Source organism: Rattus norvegicus, chromosome Y (assembly GCF_036323735.1).
Source record: "Rattus norvegicus strain BN/NHsdMcwi chromosome Y, GRCr8, whole genome shotgun sequence".
Taxonomy (NCBI): Eukaryota; Metazoa; Chordata; class Mammalia; order Rodentia; family Muridae; genus Rattus; species Rattus norvegicus.
Genome location: NC_086040.1, coordinates 25,804,575 through 25,830,236, shown reverse-complemented (window position 1 = coordinate 25,830,236; position 25,662 = coordinate 25,804,575). Strand labels below are relative to the sequence as shown.

General features: G+C 37.2%; 1 long non-coding RNA gene across 3 annotated transcripts in view; it reads left to right on the top strand.

The window, feature by feature from the left end:
• The first annotated feature begins 3,576 nt into the window (after positions 1-3,576).
• Positions 3,577-25,662, top strand: part of LOC134484428 (uncharacterized) — a 33,665-nt gene continuing 11,579 nt past the window's right edge. Inside the window, exons 1-4 of one of the 3 annotated variants that reach the window (XR_010061886.1) lie at positions 3,577-3,644; positions 8,231-8,290; positions 9,674-9,804; positions 22,240-23,258. This is a non-coding gene — a long non-coding RNA (uncharacterized LOC134484428). Of the gene's footprint in view, positions 3,645-8,230; positions 8,291-8,634; positions 9,287-9,673; positions 9,805-22,239; positions 23,259-25,662 lie in introns of those variants that run through there. The other 2 variants (XR_010061887.1, XR_010061888.1) reach the window with 2 other exon arrangements.

Sequence of the window (25,662 nt, the reverse complement as noted above, 5' to 3'; positions counted from 1 at the left end):
TCAATTATTTTTCATCTAATTTAACTTAAATGTCACTTCCTCATGACAATCTCCATGACCTTATTTCTAAAATAGATTCTTCAACTACTTGCATACTATCAACTCCAACACACTGATTTATGCATTCATTTTTTTCTTTTTTCTTGTACTATAATGCAATCTTTATAAAAGAAAGTTCATAATACTTTCTATTCATTCCTAATCTATACACTATTATGGACATGGTACATTAGTGGAGACTTATTATTTATTACATGATTCAGTAAGTTGCATAAATAAACTTTATACTATTCTTCATTTTAATGAATATGCATCCCGTGCATTGGTTAGACCATCATGTAGTAATTATGTGAGTTCTTCAATTCAATGACCTAGTTCACATTGCCTAAACATTTTAATTTGTCACAGATAGTCTCTGTCATATTCAAAACAATACTTTGTTCACTGAACAATTATCTCAGCTGGGAATATATTTGACATGAAAGAATGGGATTCCTAAGTTTAATTCACAGCATCCATGTGAAAATGCCAGCTGCCATATGTTTGTGGTCCCATCTCTGAAGAGACAGAGAGATGATGATTCCTAGGCACTTACTTATCAGGGAGTCAAATTTCTTTTGTGAGCTGTTCCAGTGAAAGTTTAAAAACCAAGAGGACCCAGAGCTGTGTTCCCAGAGCTGAACCTGTACCTCAGCTCTCTGTCCTCAGATCCAATGAGGAAATAGATGGACTTCCAGGAGTGCTGACACACTCAAGAACACAGGAAAGACTTTTTCTTCTCAGAGGTAACTTCCTGGAGTGCTCAGAACCCATGAAAAGAGGTGCAGTCTGTTACAGCATACTTTTGTTTCTATCTATTCCATATAGCTGAAATTTATCCACAGTTCTTGGCACACAAGATAATTCAAGAGAGAACAACGGTCCCATTACTGTTGAAACACAGGCTAAGAGAGAATTCAAGCCACTTTCAGAGACAGCAAAACCAGCTAACTCCAGATGGTGAGGGGCAAGTATAATTCCCTAAGGAACATAAACTGATGTTACTAGAACTCATCAGAAACCAGTTCTCCCACCAAAGCTAGCCCAGTATACCCCTGACACACCAGAAAAGAGATAGAAAAGTTTGTAGTTCAAATCACTGAACATGATGAGGTTAAAGGATTTTAAGAAGGACATAAATAACTCCATCAAAGAAATACAAGACAACAGATGTAAAGAGATAGAAGACCTCATAGAGGAAACCCAAAAATCCCTTAACGAATTACATTACAACATAACCAAGCTGCTGGAGGAATTGAACAATCCATCAGGAAGTAAAAATGGAAACAGAAAACAACAACAACAACAACAACAACAACAGCAAACCACACAAAGATGAACACTCTGAATATAGAAAACCTGGGAAATAAATTAGGAGTCATAAACGCAAGCATCAACCAACAGAATATAAAATATAGAAAAGAATCTCAGGGGCAGAAGATATCATAGAAAACAGTTACACAATTGTCCAAAAATACAAAACAAAAAACTCCTAACCCAAAACATCCAGGAAATCATAGACAAAATGAGAAGATAAAACCTAAGGATAATAGGTATACAAGAGAATGAAACTCCCACTTTGAAGGGTCAGTAAATATCTTCTACAAAATTATACTAGAAATCTTCCCTAACCTAAAGAAAGAGACAACCTTGCACGTACAAAAAGTAAAAAGAATTCCAAAAAAATTGGAGCAGAAAAGAAATTTCTTCCATCACATAATAGTTAAAATATAAAGTGCACAAAACAAAGAAAAAATATTAAACGCAGTAAGGGAAAAAGGTCGAGTAACATAAAAAGGGAGACCAATCAGTATTCCACACTTCTTAAAATAGACTGTGAAAGCTAGCAATCCTGGGCATATATCACACAGATCCTAAATGAAAAAAAATGTCAGCCCAGGCTACTGTAAAACCTCTCAACTACCATAGATTGAGATTCCAAGATATGCCATGTCATGAGCAAATTTACACAATATCTTTCCACAAATCCAGTCCTACAAAAGATGATAGATGGAAAATTCCAGTACAAGGCAGGAAACTACACCCAGAAAAAGAAAGAACACAATCTACTTTTAAAAAACACAAAAAAGAGATAAAATAGGTAGCCACAGAAAAATAATTCGACATTTAACAAGAAAAATAATAGACAAAAAAAATCATTTGTCCAATATCATTAAACATCAAAGGACTCAAATACCTATAAAACGACAAACACTAGAAGTCAACTGCCCTGGAATAAAAACACTTTATTCTTCCTCTGTCTGCAATGGAGGGGTCAGAGACATGGCCATCTGATGGACCAAGATCTAGAATTGACCATTTGACTGAGGAGTGTCTCAAACATTCAGCCTCTGCTGTAGTGTACCTGAAACTGAATCCTTGTGAACAAGAATCCATAGAAGATTCTCACTTTGTTTGTGGCTGACCGGAACTTGTTCCTCAAACCTTATTGCATAGCCAATACAACTCTGACCACCAAAAAATCTCCAAGAACAATGGATTGAGGTCCCTTGGCCAATGAATAAAAATTCCAGCCTGGATCCAAGGCCACTTATCTCAGATTCTCACCAGAAAGGCCAATATCCCTCACACCCATACCTGTGCGGCTTATAGTAAGTTTAAATAGGGTTTAGATCCAGTGACTTTGACACAAGATTTCAGAATAAATCTCAGATTGCTGTCAAGTCTGTAGTGGAGGCCTTGGAGATAAGAATTTTCTTGAGTTCTCTGAAAATATGGAGCCCTGGATTGCTGGGACCATAGTCTTCTATAGAAGGTAATCAGGAATAGTCCCTTACTTTCAAACTGGTTTAAGACCTTTCTCCTTTCAAAAACATTGGTATTTTTTTTCTGCTCAGGATGACTAGGCCTTAGAGTTACTCATTTGACCAAATGGTCTCTCAGAACCATCCCTTTTGCTTGGGGCCCATGGAATATTTTACCTTAGACCATGGAGCATTGATCCCTCTGTTGAAGGTTCACTGAAATCCAAAAGGAGGGAGCAAATCCTGGAATCTCATGCTACTTCCTTGTGTAAGGTCATATGGTATGTTGTGAAGTCATCAGTCTGGTGCTCATTTCTTTTTGGTTGAATATAGTTTTTAGGAGGCAATCAGGCTTAGGACACCCCCAACTTTTCTTGAATCATGGAATCTATATTCAGTTTCTTGCAGATTCAGCTAAAGATGTGTATATGCTAGACTGTGAAGTACCATTAGAAGATGAAGCAATGTAGGACCTCTTGAGCTATTGTAAGCAATTTAATTTTTTCTCAAATACTAGGGGAATTTGAATACTCAAAACAATTTCCTGTCACAGGGACATCAGCAACTCTTCTTTACTCGGGGGTACTCATCTATTCTTTCTTTGATTAAGGAGGTGTCATATGTTATCCCTGAAAGAAAGGTTACTTCATATCATTCTAGTTTGTCCAAAGGAAGTTTAGATATTAATTTAGGGTGAGGAAACCCACACTATTTCTTGATATTATGGACTGTGCCACAGATATGTTTCCTAATTTTTCCCTGGTTTCTCTGTCAGTTCAAGGTAAACTGGAGGTTCAATTGGGATGCAATGAAGAGCCCCTGACAAGCATATTCTTCAAAGTAAGATGAATATATTCCACTTTCTTTGAATAAGAAAATCTAGACATACCCTTAAAGTTGAACGTGGCTTAATACAAATTCTTCTGATAAAGAACATACAGAGAAGCAAATGAAATGAATTCTCATACAGATGTTTATTTTTTCTTAAGGAAACTTTAAATTAATATCCCCTGACAATGGTTTCTTCCGAGAATCCACCTCTATCCAGAGAATCTCAGTTCTATTCTTCTAAGAGGTCTTAATGTTTCCTTCTGACCTGGGTGGCCAGGCATACATAAATGTTTGAAGGAATGGCAGACCACATGGACATGATGTCCTCAGACATGTCAGTGTAAATCTGAGCCCTAACCTACGTTCTGCCTTTAAGGTTTGTAACATAAAATGGAGCAGTTTCATCTTTGTTGTCGATGATTATCCTGCTGCTTAACAGCTTGAGGAAAAGATAAATCCAGAGATTACCACCCAATATGTAAGAGCAAATTCCCTAATTTCTGGCAAGCACGCCTCATAGTCCCCAGACACATGGTTATTCTGGACTGTGAAAACAGTTGCACTTGACTCTCTTCTTCCAGTACCCAAGGTAAACCTTTGCCTGAAGGATTCTGTGACCTTTTCGCTCTTTCCAGTCCTCCTAAAATGTTCTCTCTGAATATTGGGCCCTTGAATTTCCAACAAAGTAGTTGTATACCTAACTGATCAGACATATTTTCAAAAGTGACTCCTTCTATAATCCAGGGACTCGACTCTACTCCGGTTTGAAGTCCCAGAGTCGAAGTTTGGAATCAGAGTATATAACCCTTGCAAACTGCAATCAGGCAAATCAATAGAAATGTAATAATTTCAACATTTCTGCTTAGATCTTAACAGCTGAACGAACCAGAAGGATTAACCTTGCCAGAAACAATTATCCAAAGCCTTTGGCAGAAGAAATATGTTCCTGTCTTTTCTCTTGCATTAACAGAAATTATGAATATATAAAACTCTGAATGAGAATTTGAAACTTATGATTACTGCTGGAAACTTTATCCACTGTATAAGGTACCAGGGACCTTTTCTGTTGACAGAAGTGTGTATGGCACCTATATACACTATGCCTGAAGAAATTTCTCTTCATTTTCAATAGTGCTTTAGAGTTTTCCTCTCTTACATGGGGTTCACTTTACCCAGTGTTAACTTACTCCTTCTTCTTATATTGTAGAGCATGTCAGTACTCGCCAAAGTACAGCATTGCCCTAGATCCTTTATGGTAAAGAGGCTTAAAACCTGCTTGAAGACTTACATGGCCCTTTTATATTCCTATTCCCATCAAGTGGTGTTGTCTTTTCTCCTTAAAGAGCTGCCAGACCAAGGGAGTGTTATACCACGCATCCTACATGAATGATCATCTAACATTCCCTGTCTTTCCAGTAGGATTGTGGGTCAATTTTCTATTTCAATCCACCCAGTAGATTTTAGACCCTCAGCTTCTGCAAATGGGGGCTTGGGAAATCAAATTCTATTGAAAGGGCTCTAAAAATTATTCCCAGTGCACATCAATTGTCTCAGACCTCCTCCCTGTGTACTATGGGAATTTTGGAGTACCTGTGGAACTAAAGAATCACTAGAGCTGCCCTTCGTCCTATGCCACAGAACACAGCTATTAAGAAAGTTTGCTTAAAACTAACCTCTTTATTCAAGGTATTCATACAACACATATGCAAACAATGGTATCTTATATTTCTCTGCTTCTAAATCCTAGTTCAGAAGACACAAAGCTAAATTGACTCTTATACTATGTGCCTTAAAGTAGGTCATTAAAATATACACCATTCCTATATTTTATTCACATATGTGTGTAGCTGAACACATCCATGAAGAAACATCACCGCTTCCTGAACCACTTATACTGTTGTTGTGACCATTGCCTGGACTAAAAGATATATAGGGTATACATATAGAGAACATACTTAGAAGTTACTGAGATAGAGGCAGAACATTTCTCCAAGACCCAGTGTAGCCGATAACCTTCCCCTGCTGACCATGGGTGAAGTGGATACTTCTTTTCTTCAAAATATGACTAGGGACCTCCACATTCTGAACCAATACATTCAGGACTTCACTTTTGCTGAAGATCTTCTCAGAACTTCCCATTCTGTGAATCTCTTCCCAGAACTCTACTGTTCAGATATACGTCCTAGACTCATTCCTCTTTGACGAGGCCCTGAGAACCACCCTGAATGATGATGTGACTCCTTCCCCATCAGTGTGGCCTTGGATCTTTCTCACCTCTTGATGGAGTACACTGCTTTTGACCAAAGGAAATTCACACATTCCTTTATTCACAAGGTGACATGAGACATGCTTTTCCAAAAAATAGTATGCCATACCTTGTATTCTAAAGCAGTCCCTCACGAATTTGAATTACCTCACATGGATATACTCTAAATAATAGAAATTCAAGGCTTTTACCTTTTACCATGGTGGATAGAGAAATATGTTCTTCCACTCGGGTTTGAGGTCCCAGTTCTTATATATAGAATCATTGATTGATGGAATCAATCCAATCACTAGAAATCAAGAGCACCCTTTGTTGCTGCCAATATATGGACATATTAAGACAAACTGAATGAGCAAAAGATCCAGAGACAGTCATGCAGGCTGTTTAAAAAAAGGCCTGGGATGTTACCTGCACTTCCCCATATTAAATACAAGATGTAAAATTCCTACCAACTAAAGAAGTATAGAAATTGAACGGCATTGTTGGGGAAAATCCTTTACCAAATCAGGTAATAATGACATTCATGTTTCACAGGATGTTTCATACTACCAACCCCAACTCCAAGGGTTTTCTAACACATACCTTTGCACAATCAGATCTCAAAGTTTTCTCTTTCTTAAAGGCGTCAAGATCTTCCTTTTTCCATCAATTACCTAAGTCATTGAACAGAATGTCAGACCTCCCTCTTACAACTGAGCCTACTCTACACATTCCCTGGTTGCCTTATGTCCTCTCAAGTACTCATATAAAGGAAAGACCCCCAAACTTTGATTATTTGAAAGTGGGCTCAATTCACTTCACTTCTGACGAAAGAGGCCCCATGGTCTCATGGAATACCTCTGTAGAAGCCAGAATCAGATTCAATAACATGCCGTTCAATGTAGTACAAAATGGGATCTTCATCCACAAAAACTATAGACATCCAGTTCCTGGCCAAGGGAGTATTGGTATGGATTGATGCTCACAGAGAAATCTCAGGTTTGGCTCCTATGGGCAAGTCTCATTGATTCCATCTATATTTGTGAGGAGTTTCAGTTGTAGCCTCTAGCTATGGATGCCCCAAGAGCATCACTTAATTACAAGGACATCTTAGACCTGATTTAACTTCATTTTTCTTAATTGCCAAACTTGACCAAGATTGCCAGGCAATCATAATTCCAATTTCCCAGTGGGACATCATAAGATTCTTGGTGTAGATCAGAGGGCAGAGTACAGATAGCTAAAATTAAAATATATGCAACCTTACTACAGAAGGTTGTCAGAAATGCAATTTTTCCATCTCTCATTTATGGATGTGTACACATGTACACTTATAAATATATACATCATATATACATATATACATCACATATATGTATATATGTATATATACATTATATATATATACATCATAGGTATACATATATACATCATATATACATACATATATGATATATATACATGTATAAATCTTATATATACATATACATATACATATACGTACACGTACACGTACAGATACACATACACACACACATATGTGTGTGTGTGTGTGTGTGTGTTTGTGTGTGTGTGTGTGTGTGTGTGTATCAATGGAGCATCACAGTTCAGACAATCACCCTGATAGAAGAGCATGCTGACTAATGGAAGCTGGAAAGAATAATTGGAAGAAAATTATGCAATACCATATGTTTTCCCACCACCAAAGGTGAGCTAGAATTTTTCCTTCTTCACAGTTAGGTGACTGGATCTTGGTAATTGGTTAAAAATGGCCAGGCACTTTCTTGTTTAGCAAAGCAGTTCAGGATGACTCCATAAGTTGCAATTATGAACACAGGTACTCAAACTGCACCTATTTCCAAGCCATCTCAAAACCATCCCCTTTAGATGAAGGGAAATCAGCACTTCACTTTGATTGGTAGCCTTCAGGTTTTTATTCTTTGACAAATAATACCTTACACCATCCCCTTCTGTCTAAGATCAGTTATAAGAATGACTATAGTTTACTATTGAGATCTCAGAATTTTTTTTTTTTTTTGCCCAAGAGGACCAAGATTAAAGAGTCCTTAGAGCATACTCAACCTTCTAATAGGGATGTTTAGATCAAAGGTAACCCTCTAATAGGGAGCTTTAGATCATGTCCATCTAATTATGGCCACTAAGAAAATACAGATGTGACCAAAGGCACTTCACTTAATTATGATCTATGTTAGTAAATCGTGAAACTTTCATTATTTGTCCTATATACCATCCTTCATGCTTATAACCATCGTCGATGATTAGCTTCAAGAGGATTTAGAGAATGAAAATCATGACTGCTGAATAATACTAATGCTTGGATCCCTGACAGGCCTCCCATGGTGTAACTGAAGATACGATATGTGAAGTAGCCCTAGCTTGCCTGCTCAAGGTAGGCTTGAACACTCCATTATCCTTAAATAGGTTTGTCACTTTAAGCAGATTCTACGTTTCTTTAATATTCTACTCTTAAACGTCATTACTTTAGATCATCGATTTATGTCCAGTATATATCAAATGTACATTCTGTATATAAGAGTGTCCGATATCTGTCTTATAAGACTTACAATTCCTGAAGTCATCTCTGGCACCCAGGTCTCAAACTCCACTTCCAGTCAAAAAGGTCCTCAGCAGCTAACCTATTTGACAAAGAATGATTCTGAACCATGCTACTTTTGATGAAAGATGTCACAAAATTAACACTTAATTGTGTCTCACATTCAAAACTTCCTCTAGGAGGGACATCAGAATGATACCTTTTGCTCCAGTTGTTCTCAAATTCACATCTTCTGTCCATGGGGTCTGTAATGTCACCGTTTCATAGAAGAACTTCAGTGTCTCTCCTTTTCCCTATGGGAGCATCAACACTCCACATCTACTCACAAGTATTTCACCTTTTTTCTCTGTATAGTGGACAAGAGCACTTTCACCAAAGGCCCACATTGGCCTGAAATATCTTCTTTTGCCCAAGGCGTACTCATGCCTGCACTCTCTTGTGGCCATCATTAGCACTTCTTCTCTTGATTTTGTGAGCCTGCTATATCCCAACTCTTTAGGATTACATACAAACTTATTTCTGCTACATGTATTCTGAGACATTCCTCCATGGAAGAAAGGGGTGTTGATCTTTTCTTGTCTGACAAAAGTCTTCAAAGCCCAAAGACAACTGCTGGAATGAAATGCAACCTATAGGACTGATGGAAGAATTGCTACCTGGACTTTCAAATGGCATGAAAATATATGGACATTCTAAATACTGAAAAAGAATAGTAAGCTGATCAAGCAATACTGGATCTTCCTCTGCTCCACGAGGTACTAACATTTTCTCCAGAATAAAATGTTTTTTCTTATAATTTTAGAAGTAGCCAGAGATTTTAAACTTCTAACAAACCGGTATAAAATATCTCCTTTGCACATTTTCTCAGAATTCCCGATGATGTCCACGGTGCAATAACAACTTTTTCCCATGAAGTCTGGTATATTACCTTTTTGATGACTGACACAACAGTCCTACTTCTATGCAAGTTCCCTACCTCCACCATCTTACTGAGTAAGATTTAGACTTATACAATTAAGAGGACTCCAGAAGGCCAAGGAATTACGACACATTCCCCATATGCCAAATCCATTTCCTCTCTAAAATTTCTAAGTTTATTGTCCTGAGAAACACTGTTCTGACGAAGAGATCTCAGAGAAATCTGGACTGAGTTCTCAAACAAGAGTCTAAAAGCAAGCACAAATCAGACTACTGTCTTCATTGTGTTCCCTTACACAGAGGTGTCCTTTCACATGCAGAGGAATGTGTAGATGGACATATATTTGAATAAGATACTGAACCTAAGACTACTGCATTAGAGCCTCGTACAAGACTTCTAAGACTGTTGACTGCCTACCATGGATATTCAGGTGTGTATTCTTTACTGTGATTTTCAGTTTGGAGTTGCTGAAGTAGTGTGTGGCTGGAATGTTCTATAATTTCCAAGGTATCAATCAACCTTCAACTTCTGCTCAATAGTACTCCAGACATAAGAGGAAGAGAAGCTATGCACATTCCATAAAGTCCAGGGGAGATCCTATTTCACCCTTATACTTTAAAACATCAAAAATCTATCACCTTTTCCTGGAGTGACAGCAAAAATTCCTCTTCTGCACACAGGGAAATTAGATATTCCTCCACCTATTCAAAGGAATATGAGGATCCTCTTTTCATTTATATGATTTTTTTAATTTAAGTTTCAAATATACCATTTCCTGGTTTCCTGTTCATACATCATCTATCTGCTCTCACTCCTTCTTCGATAATGGTGTTCCCATCCACATCATCCACCCGTCTAATCTTTCTCACCTTCCTTATATTAAGAGTCCACATTTGGAAGGATTAAGAGCTTTTCCTCCCCTTGTTGCCCAAAAAGGACATCTTGTGCTACATATATATCTACAGCCATGAGTCAATCCATGTATATACTTTGGGTGATGCTTTACTCCCTGGGGCCTTTCGTTGTTGGGCATTGTTGTCCTATGAGGTTGCAAGCCCCTTCAGGTCTTTCAACCGCTTCTCTAATTCCTGCAACTGGTGTTCCATTTTCAGATTAATGTTTTGCTGCTAGCATTCAACTATGAATTTGACCTGCTCTGGCTGTGTCTCTCAGGGACATCTATATCCAGTTCCAGTCAGCATGCACTTCTTAGCGTCAATAATCTTATATACTTTTGGTGACTGTATATATGTATATGAGCCACAGGTGGGGCATGAATTCCTTCAGTCTCTACTTCTACCTTTGCCTCCACATAAACTCCCGTGAATGTTTTTTGTTCCGCCGTTTAAGAAGGAGTGAAACTTGCATAATTTGATCATTCTTCTTGAACATCATGTGGTCTGTGGATTATATCTTGCCGAATTCGAACTTTTGGGCTAAAATGCACTTATCAGAGAGTGCATACTATGTGTCCTTTTCTGTGATTGGGTTACCTCACTAAGGGTGACGCTTTCTAGGTCAATCCATTTTCTTATGAGTTTCATGAATTCATTGATTTTAATGTGGAGTAGTAGAACATTGTACAGATGTATCACATTTTATGTATCCATTCATCAGTTGAAGAGCATCTTGATTCTTTCCAGTTCCTGGCTATTATAAATAATAATGCTGTGAGCATAGTGGAGCATGTGTCTTTGTTGTATGTTGCACCATCTTTTGTGTGTATGCAGAGTACAGGTACAGCTGGGTCCTCAGTTAGGGCATTATCCAATTTTCTCAGGAAACTTCAGAATGATTTCCAGAGTTATCATACAGGTTTGCAATCCCTCCAATAATGGAGCAGTGTTCCTCTTTCTCCATAACCTCACCAACATCTGTTGTCACCTGAGTTTTTGATCTTAGCCATTCTGACTGCCGTGAGGTGGAACCTCGGGACTATTTTTATTTTTATTTCCTTGATGACTAAGGATGTTGAACATTTCTTGACACACTTCTCAGCTATTTGTTATTCCTTAGTTGAGAATTCTCTGTTTAGCTCTGCACCCCATTTTTCATAGGATTATTTGGCTCTCTGGTGTCTAACTTCTTGAGTTATTTGTATATTTTGGATATTACCTCTGTATCAGGTGTAGGATTGATAAAGATCTTTTCCCAATCATTTGTTTGCTGTTTTCTCCTAATAACAGCGTCCTTTGACTTACAGAATCTTTGCAGTTTTACGAAGTCTCATTTCTGATTCTTGATCTTACAGTACAAACCAGTGGTGTTTAGTTCAGGAAATTTTTCCCAGTGCCCATGTGATCAAGATTCTTCTCTACTTATAGTTTCAGTTTATTGGGTTTGATGTAGAGGTTTTTGATCCACTCAGACTTAAGGTTTGATTAGACCAATAAAAATGAATCGATTTGCATACTTCTACATGCTGCCCTCCACTTGTTGAAAATCCTAATTTTTTTTTCATTGGATGGTTTTGGCCTCTTTGTCAAATATCAAGTGACCATTGATGTGTGTGTTTGTTTTGGGGTCTTCAATTCTATTCCACTTATCAACATTCCTAGATCTGTACAAATACAACTTTTTTTTGTCATTGATTTTTTTTAATCACTATTGCCCTGTAATACTGCTTGAGGTAAGGAATGGTGATTCTCCCAGAGGTTCTTTTATTGTTGAGTACAGCATATGTATGTTGTGCCATCACTTTTATTAAATTCTAAAAAGTCTTTAATCTTTCTTTATTTCTTGCTTGACAAGTTATCTTTGAGTGGAGCACTGTTCAACTTACAGGTATGTGTGGGCTCGCTGATGTTTTGTGGATATTGAAGATCAGCCTTTGTTTGTCACGGTTTGATTGGATAAATGGACATATTTCAGTTTTCTTAGATCTGTTGAGGCCTGTTTTGTGACTTGTTATATGATTAGTTTTGGAAAAAATACTATGAGATGCTGGGAAGAAGGCATATTATTTTATTTTAGGATGAAATATTCTATAAATATATGTAATGTCCATTTTGTTCACAACTTCTGTTAGTTTGTCTAGATCTTTGTTTAATTTCTATTTCCATGATCTGTCCATTGAAGAGAACGTGGTGTTGAAATCTCCCACTCTTATTATGTGAGGAACATTGGGTGCTTTGAGCTTTAGTAAGGTATCCTTTAGGAATGCAGTTGCCCATGTATTTGGAGCAAAAATATTTAGGAGTGAGAGTTCCTATTGCTGTGATAATCTTTTGATAAATATGAAATTTCCTTCCTCACCTGTTTGGAAAACTTTTGGTTGATAATTGATTATATTCCATAGTAGAATGGCAAATCCAGCTTCCGTCTATCAGACCATTTGCTTCAAAATTTGTTTTCTAGCCTAATACTCTCAGGTAGTGTCTGTCTTTGTCTCTAAGTTGTGTTTTTTACATGCAACAAAATGCTGGGTACTCTTTATGTATCCATTCATTTAGTCTATGTCTTTCTATTGGGGAATTCACTCCACTGTTGTTAAAATATATTAAGGAATAGTGATTGTTGCTTCTGTCATTTTTGTTGTTAGAGGTAGAATCATGTTTGTGTGTCTCTTTTCTTTTGGTTTCATAGCAAGATTAGTTTGTTGCTTTTTATAGTGTGTAGTCTCCCTCCTTGTGTTAGAGTTTTCTACCTATTATCTTTCGTAGGGCTGGATTTGTAGAAAGATACTGTATAAATTTCGTTCTGTCATGGAATATCTTCGTTATTCCATATGTGTTAATTGAGAATTTTCCTGGCAATAGTAGACTGGAATGGCTTTTGTGTTCTTTTATGGTCTAGAGTATATCATTGCAGGATCTTCTGACTTTCATAGTATCTGGTGAGAAATATTGTGTAATTCTCATAGGTCTGACTTTATATGTTACTTGACCTTTTTCCCTTATTGCCTTTAAACTTCTTTCTTTATTTTGTGCATTTAGTGTTTTGACTATCATGCGATGTGAGGAATTTCTTTTCTGGTAAGATCTACTTAGAGCTCTTTTGGCTTCTGGCATGTTTTTCGGCATCTCTGTCTTTAGGTTGGGGAAGATTTCTTCAAATTTTTTTGAAGATATATACTGGCCCTATAAGTTGGGATTCTTCACTCTCTTTTATACTTCTTATTCTAACACTCGATCTTCTCATTGTGTCCTTGAGTCCAAACAACAGGTAACTTGGAGCAGAAAAGATGGTCTTATCTCTGCCTTCAAGTGTGTAGGCACTCTTACCAACTGGTTTTCAGCTCTCAGCACAGCCAGAAAACAAAAAAGTCCTTCAGCTGAATTCTCCTAGTTCCCTGTGTAAATATTGTGTACCTCCTTCAAATGATAAACTCTGAAAGCCTTATTTTATCCAAAATAGTTTTGGTGCATATGTGTGTGTGTGTGTGTGTGTGTGTGTGTGTGTGTGTGTGTGTGTGTGTGTGTCACATGTCCAGCAGACTCTGAATGGTCATTCCTTCAGTCTCCAAAGAACAATATCTCCCTACCCCTCTTATGGATATTTTATTTACTCTTTCAAGGAAGGAGTGAATCATCAGGATTTTGGTCCTCCTTCTTGAGTTTCGTGTGGTCTGTGCCTTGTATCATAGTTAACTTGAGCATTTGCACTGATATCCAATTAAAAATGAGTGCATACTTTGTTTTTCTGTAATTGAGTAACCACCCTCTGGATGATATTTTCTAGGTGCATCCATTTGCCTATGAATTTCATGAACTCATTATTTTTGATAAATGAGTACTAGTCCATTGTGTAAATATAGGCCATTTTCTGTATCCATTCTTCTCGTGTAGCACATCTGGGTTAATTCCAGTTTCTGGATATTATGATTAAGGCTGCTATGAACATAGTTTAACATTTGTCTTTGTTGTATGTTGGAGCATCTTTTGGGTATATGCCCAGGGGAGGTATAGTTGGGTCTTCAGCAAGTGCAATGACCAATTTTTGAGGAAACTCAGGTCTGATTTTCAGGGAGGTTGTACCAATTTGCAATCCCAACAACAATGGAGGAGTGTTCCTCTTTCTCCACATCCTTTCCAGCATCTGCTGTCACCTGAGTCTTTGATCTTAGCCATTCTGACTGATGTGAGATAGAATCACAGGGTTGTTTTGATTTGCATTTCCTTTATGACTAAGTAGGTTATACATAAACCAAATCGTTCTAAGATATGATGTTACCCTAACTGTTGTTCTGTATATAGCTGTGTGCCAATTGAACATTTCTATCTCCTTCTTCAAAGTTCAAGTCAAATCACATCAAGGAAATCCACACACAATCACATATGCAGAAGCCAATAGAAGGGGCAGTGTCAGAAAGTGCCTAGAACACATATGCACAGGAGAAATTTTTCAGAACAGTACACCAAAGGCTCTAAGATCACCAGTCAATTTACAAAATCCCATCATTCTGAAAACTTTCTTTAAAGCCAAGTACACTACCAATAGGAAAACAACAACCTACACATTTGGAAAAGAGTTTTACGAACCCTACATTTGAGAGAGTGCCAAAATTAAAAATATAAGAACTCAGAAAGGTAAACTCCCACACAACAAAGAACCCAACTTTTAAACTGGATTAGAGAGCTAACCAAGAATTCTCAACTGAGGTATCTCAATAGGTGAAAAACATATCGAGAAATGTTTAACATCCTTAGTTCACATAAAGGCAAATCAAAATGAACATAAGAGTCTTCCTTAAAACAATCAGATTGGCTAAGACAAAAAACTAATGCAGTAGCAGAGTGGGCTAGGATGTAGAGAAAGTGGAACACTCCTCCACTGCTTGCGGGATTAGTAGCTGATAGCCACTTTGGATATCATCAGTGTGGAGGTCCAGAGAAAATTGCAAATAGCTTTACTTGAAAACCCAGCTTTACCACTCACTTCAACACATATACTCAAACTTGATCCACACATAACGTGGACATGTGGTTGAAGATATTCACAGCAGTCTTACTTATAACAGTCGAATGCTGGAAAGAACCATGATATACCTCATCTCCACTCAGGAATAAATACAGAAAGTTTGCTATATGTAAACAATGGAACATTACTTAGGTATTAAATATGAGGACACCAAGAACTCTGTAGACAAATGATGGAACATGAAAATAGTGAAGTAACAGAAATCGAAAAGGACATAACATGGGATGGACTTAGTGACTAGTAGATGTTAGCCCTGCTAACAGAATACCCACTATACAAATCTTTTATAACATGAAGGGTAACATGTGAGAAGGCCAAATGGCGGATACTTGGAACCCACTTAGAAGGGAGAACAAAATAATCATGGAATGCAGTGGAGTGGAAGAATCTAGCTAGATGTGGAAAATGATGGATAAAGTGGTGGGAGTTGAACCAATTAAAAGAGACAGGAGAGAAATTCAGAGGAAACGTGGAGTAAATAACAATAAGCGTCAGTGGTGGGTGGTGAACTTGGGTATCCCCAGGAAAATCCCAGATGCCAGGGATGCAAGTGTATCCCAGAAACTTACTGTGATGGTGGTAGTTTAAATACCGAGCAGGAAAATAGATAGAACAACTAGAGACTTCCTCCTGTAGCTAGACATGCCCCCCAGTGAAGGGGTGGTGCTGCCCACACAGCTCACATTTTTTTTTACCTATAAATCTCCAATCTAAAAAATGTAAATACAAAAATGGAGCAGAGACTGAAGGAAAGGCAATCCAGAGACCACCCGACCAGACTAACAATTTCCTCCAGAGACTCCAAATCCTCAGACTATTCCTGAGGTCAAGATGTGCTCGCAGATAAGAGCCTAATACGTCTGTCCTCCGTGGGGCTCTGCCATCACCTGACCGTGACAGATGCAGAAACACCTAAGCATTTGACAGCACCTGACAGCCACAAAGGAAGAGATAGGGGAATGACTTAAGGATCTGGAGGGATTTGGAACCCAATATGAAGAACAACAGTATCAATTAAGCTTACCCTTCAGAGGTTCAGGAAATTTTCCACCTTCTAGTATATGCTTTGGCCAGTCCAAGACTTCTGCTACATAGATACCAGAGCATATGGGGAAGACAACTGCCTCAACTGCCATATCTGGGAAGGGAAGCAATTGGTCCTGTGGAGATGTCATATCAAAGAGAAGGGGGATGTTAGAGGGCAAAAGTCGAAGTGGGGAGCACCATATTAGAAAAATGAGGATCGGAATAACTTAGGGAATTTAAGAAAGAAAAACCAGTTTGGGAAATGACATTTGAAATGTAAACAAATAAATATATTATTTTATACATATAATGTGTATAATATAACACATTCATGTTTACAACAGAGATATTCACATCTGTCTCCTTAAGGACTATATATTTCATTTTCTGTACTATAGGTTTGTTGAGAGTTGAAATCCATAATTTTCGTGAGTTTCTTACTATTGAAAATCACATAGATACACCCAATCAATGTTTTATCTCCTGTCCTTATAGCTATAAATCTTTAGTTACCACTACAAAAAAATATTTTTTATTTCTGTTGCATTGGGATTCCTTTCCATGCCTCAAATGTTTCCCAACTTAACTGTACATCTCTATATTCCCTCCATTGTCATCCTCTTCCCTCTTTCTTCACGTTTGACATTCCTGTTCTTGACAGTGTTCCTCTGCAATCCATAAGTTCATTTGTACGTCCCAAAGTGAGGACAGTCTGGACCGCATCCCTTGAATTTACACTAAACTAATCAAACCGAAATAGTGTGGAGAATTAACATTCAGATTAAAGTGAAAATGTCTCCCATTTTTCTTTTTTGATCTGGATTATCTCATCTATGATGACTTTCACAAGATCCATTCATTGTCCTGAAAATTACATGCTTTCCTTTTTCAATCTGTAAAAGAACCACATTTTCTTTATGCATTCATTTGTAAAGGAACAACTTGAATATTTCTAATTAGGGTCTCTATACTAGGATGAATCAAAATTTGGATATATTTTCCTCGAGTTATATCTTTAGGCGCATCCATTTCCGGATTCCTGAAGAAACATCATACTGATTTCCAAAGGTGCTGTAGAAGTTTGCATTCCAACCAGGAGTATAGTAATGTTCCCCTCTCTCCATAACACAGCAAACATAAGTTGACTCATGTGTTATAAAACTAAAATTTCTGAAAGGGAGGAAAAAATTCTCAGAATAATTTTGTTTTGCATTTCTGTATTGTATAAGTATGATAAATATTTCACTTTCGATTCTTAGTCACTTGAGTTTCTTCACTTTTGAATATTTTGTTTAGATATGTAGCCTAATTTAATTTAGTTTCTTGATATATAGTGTTTTAGTTTTTCTAATATTATTTATAGAAGCACGTTTTTGAACATGTACATGGAAATAATGCTTACTATTTTTGAAAATAGCCACTTTAAAATCATTAAGATCAAATTACATAATGCACTCATTAAACTCACAGAATTGGCAGATCTGTTTTAACCAACTGAAATCATAAGGTCGCTTTATGAAATATCCCTATATAATAAAACATTTTCTACATACATTATACTGAGGAATATAGTTTATATATTTTACTCTTTGAGAATTTCCACCAATGAATGTTGATGATAATTTTCCATTTATTTTTTCCACATCACTCTATTTCTTTGAATCCTTCTTGTGTATATCTTCTACATTAAAGTACTGTTTAATAACTCTATGATAAACCCTTACAAATAATTTTCAATCCTCCAACTGAAGATACTAACTGTCCATAGTATGTCAGATAGGTATAGCAGTTTTCAGGCCTTTTCCCTGCATTCTTCCCTGTTGACTGGTTTGAAGCTGTGCAGGAAACAACAGCTGCTATGTGACATGAGGGCAATACTTCTTGTATCCAGAAGACACGCTTTATGTCTGATCCCTCCCACAATTTTCTACACCTAAAGTCTCTTTTCACCTTGTTTCAGAATGGCTTTTTGGCCTTGCGGAAGGTGTATAACATGTATATCCAACTCATCATGGCTGAAATCAGTAAAATGTAGACAACTATATAATGAATGAAAGGAAGGGGTCACTCTTGGAAAGTATTAACAAGATCGTCATAACCTCTGGCCATGTTAGGTAATGAAAGGTTTGAATTAATAAAATGAAAGAGAATATAGGAAACATGGAGAAAACACAAATTATTTAGATTTACAGTCCCAAATCTAGAATATTTTTTAAAGCATTCGTGATTTACTGTGGGGAGCTGGCGTAGTGGCAATCCCAAGATGGAGTCCGGGACTGCTGCCACGTCTCACGAATAGCACCTGAACTTAAGCCCATGCCCCATTGTGAGAACTGCGCAGGTGCACCATAACATTATATGACGTGGACCTATGAACAGAGGTTACACAGACTGGTGAGGTAGTTGAGGGAGGATATAAGGGAGTGGCCTCGGGGGCTGGATGGAGGCATTGTTCCTGCTTGCAGACAAAAGGGTTCCTGAATAAACTGCTTTGAGAAGAACGTGTGGTGTTGCTCCTTTCCTGCTGGTCGGGGTTGGAAGTGAGAGTATATACTAGATGTATTGGGTATAGCAATATTAAATCAGCTCACTTTGCATAATTAAAACAGCTCTATATAAATAATTGCATAGAATCAGGTATTTAATTTCTCCCACCTCAAATATCATAGATTCACATGTATTCAGTTGAAAAGAAATGAATATACATTTAAATAGCATTTAAAGTGTTTAGGACTATTTCATAAAGTAGACAAAAGGATTTAATACAATAAAATTCTATTTTGAATCTGGTATTATCTAACAATGATAGAGAAAATAAGGAGAGAGAGTGAGACAGGGGGACAATCTGGCAAAAGGGAAGGTAATGAGAGAGGGAGAAAGAGGTACGGACCACTGACACAAAGAGAGGAAGAGGGAGTATTTTACACACTAATTTAAACCTATACACACATATTCTCAATAAAATACTTGTGAACAGATTCAAGTCAACATTAAAAATAATCTTCTACCAGATAAGCTTTCTTCAAATCCCACACATACAAGAGAGAAAAATTTAAAGCAGGTCCACTACAAGCAACAAGAAGACAAGGATATACACTGGTTTCACAACTATGTATTACAGTATTTGGAATTTTAGCTGGAGGAATATGACAACCGAAGAAGATCCAGGGAATACAAATGAAAAATTAAGAAATCAAAATGTTCTCGTTTGCAGATGTCATGACACCATTTTAAAAACTCTAAAAATGTATCAGTCTCTTAAGACTGAAAAATACGGTCATAAAAGCAGAATATCATACGAACACACAAAATTCCTTAGCCTTCCTTTATGGCAATCCAAACCATACTTTGAGGAAATATGGGTCAAATTCCCCTCACAATAATCTGAATATATAAAATAAAATATTGTGGATGAAAATATTAAAAATGCAAAGACCACTATGAATTAGCTAGACGTGATCCTGAATAGAGACAATTGTTCTTTAAAAGTTTACGTTTCTTAAAGCTGAAAATATATTCACAATTCAAAGTGAAAACTCAAAACACGTTATCGTTTTTGTTTTCCAATTTCAAACCATGGGAGAGAAATCAGGGAAGTATTCCACTAGAAACACTCTTAAAATATATAACAAAATACCCTGAATTCGCATAGTTATAAAGCATACTATGAGAAGACATACGAAGTAACCATGATCCATCCAGAAAACATATAAGAACATTCCAGCTGATGTTCTGAAGGACCTTAAAAACTTGAATAAATCAAACTTTTATAGTTTTAAGAATAAGTAGATAGTGTAATAATGTCAATTTTTGATTAATTAATAAAGGAAGGCTAAGGAATTTTGTGTGTTCGTATGATATTCTGATTTTATGACCGTATTTTTTCAGTCTTAAGAGACTGATACATTTTTAGAGTTTTTAAAATGGTGTCATGACATCTGCAAACGAGAACATTTTGATTTCTTAATTTTTCATTTGTATTCCCTGGATCTTCTTCGGTTATCATATTCCTCTAGCTAAAATTCCAAATACTGTAATACATAGTTGTGAAACCAGTGTATATTCTTGTCTTCTTGCTGCTTGTAGTGGACCTGCTTTAAATTTTTCTCTCTTGTATGTCTGGGATTTGAAGAAAGCTTATCTGGTAGAAGATTATTATTAGAAATAAAATCTCCTCTTCTGGAGATTGCAGATTAGCCTCAGGAAATGGTTTTTGGCTGGCAGCACCATTGACAAAACAGTGTTTTGGTGGAGGATTTTCCATCAAAAAACTTAGCTTTACCACAGAGGCTAGGTCCAAAATACAAATGATAGTCAGTCAACAGTTTGCCATATCTTGTTATCCAAAGAAAAGGAACAGTTGATTTAGTCATGATTCGGTGATGACTCTAATTCATTTCAGAATCATAGATATTGTCAGCATATATAAAACCAAAAGACCCATTGTCAAACAGCAGTATTCTCCGCATTGCCCACAGTCACCATAGTAATACCAGTGGTGAGCTCTACAGTATGGTTTGTTTCTGTTTCCTGTTTTTGCAGCTTATAAACCTTGTTTCTTTGACCCACAGAGAAGTTTCAAATAAAATAATGAAAAAAAATTTGAATTGAAACTATTGGTCGCTTGTAGTTGTAGTTAAAAATGAGGACCTCAAGCAATCTTCACTTGGTCCTCTTCTTTTAGGATTGGGGTTGATTCGCTTTTGCTTTTGCTTTTAGTTTCATTTTGGTGATTTTTTTTGTTTTATTATGTTTTCTTTTTCTTTTTGTTCTTTTCTACATGCAGAGATCAAGAAGTGATCAGAAGAATTTCAAGTACAAATTCAGATGGCTGGAAAGAGCCCAGTCTCTCTAACAGGTCCACATTGTTTGCTGTACTAGGGATTTTTCTCTTGCCTTTAATATTGCCCATTTCCACTTTTTGGATGCTTTTATCCTGGCATAATTAATACTACATGTATATTATAATTATTTGAATTTCAACTCTGAAATTCTAACTCCTCTATCTCCCACACAAAACCAGAGACATGGATTGAGTCTTGTTTGGTCACGTTTTGATTCTTAGATCGGGAATCTTCCTGCAAACACTGAAGGTCCTGTTCCCAAATTGATTCTCTATAGTTCAATAAAGATGCTCTTGGCCAACCAGTTGTGAGGATATCTAGTATTCCTGCAAACAGGCTAGTAGACACAAGGGTGGAGAAAGGATTTAAGGGTGGAGTAAGAGCTACCAGTCATGTGAGATCTAGTATGGAGTGGCCATTGGTGTAGCAGGCAGGATGTTAGAAACACATTAAGATAAGCTCATATTTGGGGTGCTGCGCTATGACCAATGAAACTGAGCAATTGAGCTAGGGCTCATTTAGAGGTGTTGAGGAGGGAGTAAAAAGGACAGCTTGCTATTTGTTAGAGGCTTAAAAAAACTTGACAATAGAGCTAAAGCACATCAAAAGTTCCTCAGCGTATGTGGCTTTCAAGTGCATTCTAAGGGAACCTGATCAGCTCTGTTAGCTTGGTCTTCCTGGAGCTTACACTGAGGCAATAGGAAAAACCTTCTGCAGAGTCTTATGAGAGCAATCCATGACCACAATGAGCGTGTCCAAATTGACCTTGACCATGAGAGTTAGAGCTGACCCACATGTATCTTTTGATTATAACCATTTCTTCTATGTGTTCTTTTAGTGTTCTATTTGCTCAAAACTATTAGTGAAGAGGGTAAAATGATTCTAAAGGCTATTCTTGTTTGTCAACTATTCATCTGAGATTATTTAATCCCCAATGATAGAGGGAATATGTGAAGAATTTCTTAATAATATAAGGTCAATGTCAAATGTGCTTCTTATATGGATCTTTGGAGTAGGATGTTGCATCTTTACCCTAGAATTTTATCAAGATCTATTCTTTATATTCATTTTTTCAGGCATCTGCAGATACATCCCTTTGAAAAATGAATCCTTCTCACTAGAGACCATAGAGAGAACCTGCATTTCAATGATAATTAAATGTCATTTCAAGACATCAAATCAAAATATCAAAGTGAGAATGGAATAAATTTATTAGGACAGTGTGTTGCGAACAACTTCTTTCACAAACAGCCTTGGAAGGAGAGTTCTGAAATTTTGCATTTTATATTTGACTTTGCTCGTACTCTGACACAATCAGCTCAGAGCTGTTTGGGACTTTATGGGCAATTAAACGCGACAAACAGAGCTGAATGCATCATATACTCTGCCGTGAAGAACAGTGAAGAACAACCATGCTAAAGCTATTCATCTGTTTCTCAAACAACATCCTCATACAAGTGTGGACTTCTGTGGGTTGTTGGATGAATAGGTTAAAACACTGGCTGAGAGTTGCCAAGGCAGATGTGGGATGGTACATGCTTGGGGCATGAAAGGCCTGTGTGTAGATCATAAACAACTTCATAATATTCATTGCTTTAATAATTACTAGGAAGTGGACTTCTGTAAAATGACTTCAGAAGACCAGCATGGTAGGCAAACAGTAACTGATTCCCTGGAGATTTAAATGATCTGGCTTGTGAAACATGGACTTAGAAGTAGAGACATGTCAGAACATGAAGACTGGAAAATCAAACCTCTGTTGCCTCTTAAGTTTCCCTACCCCATGGTTTGAGGCAAACAGCAACAGATTTTTTTGCACTGAGGAATAGAATAAAAGCGAATTTGTTCTAAATCCCAATCCTATGAAAATACTGAAGTCATCTGTGACGCACTTCAACTCTCAGCATGGTTGAATGTCTGCTGTCAGCATGGGCTTTTACAGCCATCCCTTTTATAAATGCAGAGCTCCAAACTGCTTCAGCAACATCATTATATCCTCTTTCTGTTGCATGGAGATTAGATCACTGTGACTACCTATGCAGTCTTTCTCTACCTTTAAAGATCCAAGGAACTATTCTCACTCCAGTGACCTGTTGTAAGTAATCTTGAATCGCATTGTTGTTGTTAGTAGATCTAATATCTTAGAATCCCAGAAGACCATGTGTCCAAAAAAGTTGATTGAGGAAGTCTTGGGTGTTTCTGTAGTAGGGGCAGGTGTGATTGATGAACAGGACTGCCTTCCCAGACTAGATCTTGCAGTTCACATACACCTGAGCCATTCTGACAGCGTGCAGCTTCCCAGAAATGAATGTTCAGTTGAAGATACTGGTCTGTTTGAGAATGGCAATCCCAGTCTATTCTTAACTATGCCTTTTATTTGAATCCCCATAGAAAACATGGAAGAATGAAGCTTTTACTTTTTCATGTTTGCACTCACAATGCTACCAAACCCTCACATACATTAGAACCTGCATACTGAAAATTTATCCATATACTTATGACCAGATGAGACACCAAGCCTTTTGGACTAATAAACTAATGGATTCTAGGAGTTTACAAATAGTCAGCCATTGTTAAATTATGTGGTCCATAGTCTGTGATCATTTTTGAACAATCAGATTCCTCTATACAGAGAGATTCATCCTTTACTATCTGTTGGGAACACCAACTACTACACCAGGTATCTAGAGACGACCTTTTATGGCAGTTTGTCTCTAGTAAGAGTTTCAGCTCAGTTACAAATTTCCAATGGACACATTCCCGTAGTCTGACTTTCAAAGGATGCTTTGATACAGCCCTTCTTATTTTCTATAGTTCTTGGCAACAGAATTAAAATATCAATTGTAATCTATCAATGAAATGCACCCTAATTTATTTGCATTAGTGCATAAGAGAGAAGGATTATAGGATGAACAAGAATTGAAAAACAAGATGTCCTTCCTTCTGAGGACCAAGACCAGGAAATCTGAACTACATAGAAATCTGAGACAAGTTGTCTGAAGTTTGTTCTTTCCTTCAATCATGGATCTCCTAGTGAAGGAGCTCAGGTCTCATGAGTTGGCAAAAAATAACTTTATTGCTGAGCCAGGTCAACTGCTGAATACCTCTTTCATGGACCTGAAGAAACTCTGTATTCATCCTGCTATAATGTGTATATATCTATGTATCATTCATAGAATGGACACTTTACTGTTTGTTTGAAAGCAACAGATTGTCCCTGAAGAGACACTAATTTCTTCTTTCGCACATTATTTCACAGGCTGATGGTGGGTCTCATAAGTTTATTCTGGAAGTTGCTTTACAATAATCATTCTCTGATCTGGAAGAGACCCTTTTTAATGTTATGAGATCTGTTAGAACCATATCAACCATCATTTTCCATTCCCAGTTTAGTACTGAATCATTCTAAACTAAAGGTCTGTGGTCTCTGATAAAGGCAGCATCTCCCCAGACTAGTATTAATATTGCTCTTGGCACCGCATTTATGATACATCAATGTGATTTCCTTACCATTTTCATCCCCAGGAGAGTTTTTCAATTCTTCATTTCATCTGATGGGTCTAATCTACATCGTCACCCAGGATGATATTTGAGAGTTTTGCTAAAAAAATTAAAAAAAAGAAAGAAAGAAAAGAAAGGAAAAATGCAAGCTTATCTCACCAATTGACTCAGAAAACTTAAGTGTTAGTGGAAATACTAGTGGAAAGATTGAGATGATGAAGTCTCAACTAGAAGGACTTCTCTCTCCCAGATATTAGTGTAAGAAACAAACTGCACTATTGGTATTCAAAGCATGGAGGAGTTTGCTCTGAGCAGAGGACACAATACTTTTCTCTCCCTTATTATTTAGGACCTTTTTATATTTTACGAAAAGAATTAATGCCATGAGCTCTCAGGAAAACATCTGTGACCATCCAAATACTGGGCTTTTGGAGTAAGGAAATGAATGATATAAAATCTCTGACTTCCAGCGGCATAAGAACTGTGAAGTCCAGATGTTTCGGAGAGGCTCACAGCTCTTGATTCCCATATGTGTAAGGCTCAGATCCAATCTATCTCTTCAGTGATCCTACTCAACCCCTACCAAGGATTCACTGAGATTTCCCAAGGACCACATATTTCTTCCTTTTTTTTGACACCAAGTCAGAAGACCAGTTTCCTTCTCCCCATACTCATCTCTTCATCCTCTTTCTTCTCACTCCCCAATGGCTCGTTTTTCTGAATTACAGGCCAGTCAGTAAACTCTAGAGGTCCTGAAGGAATATTTGAAAGGGAGTTGCAGTCACAACAACACTTGTGACATCACAGAAAAAGCCTACCTGCTAAATAGCTTCCTTACATGAACCAGATACAAGGGTGCCCTTTCCTGGTATGTCTCTTGTGACACAATGGAAACCTTTACGAACTCCATCTCTCTAAATCTACAAACTTATCTTTGCTTCATTAGTGGTTACATGCTCTAAATGGTGAAATTTGGTCAGGGACCTGGCATGGGTAGA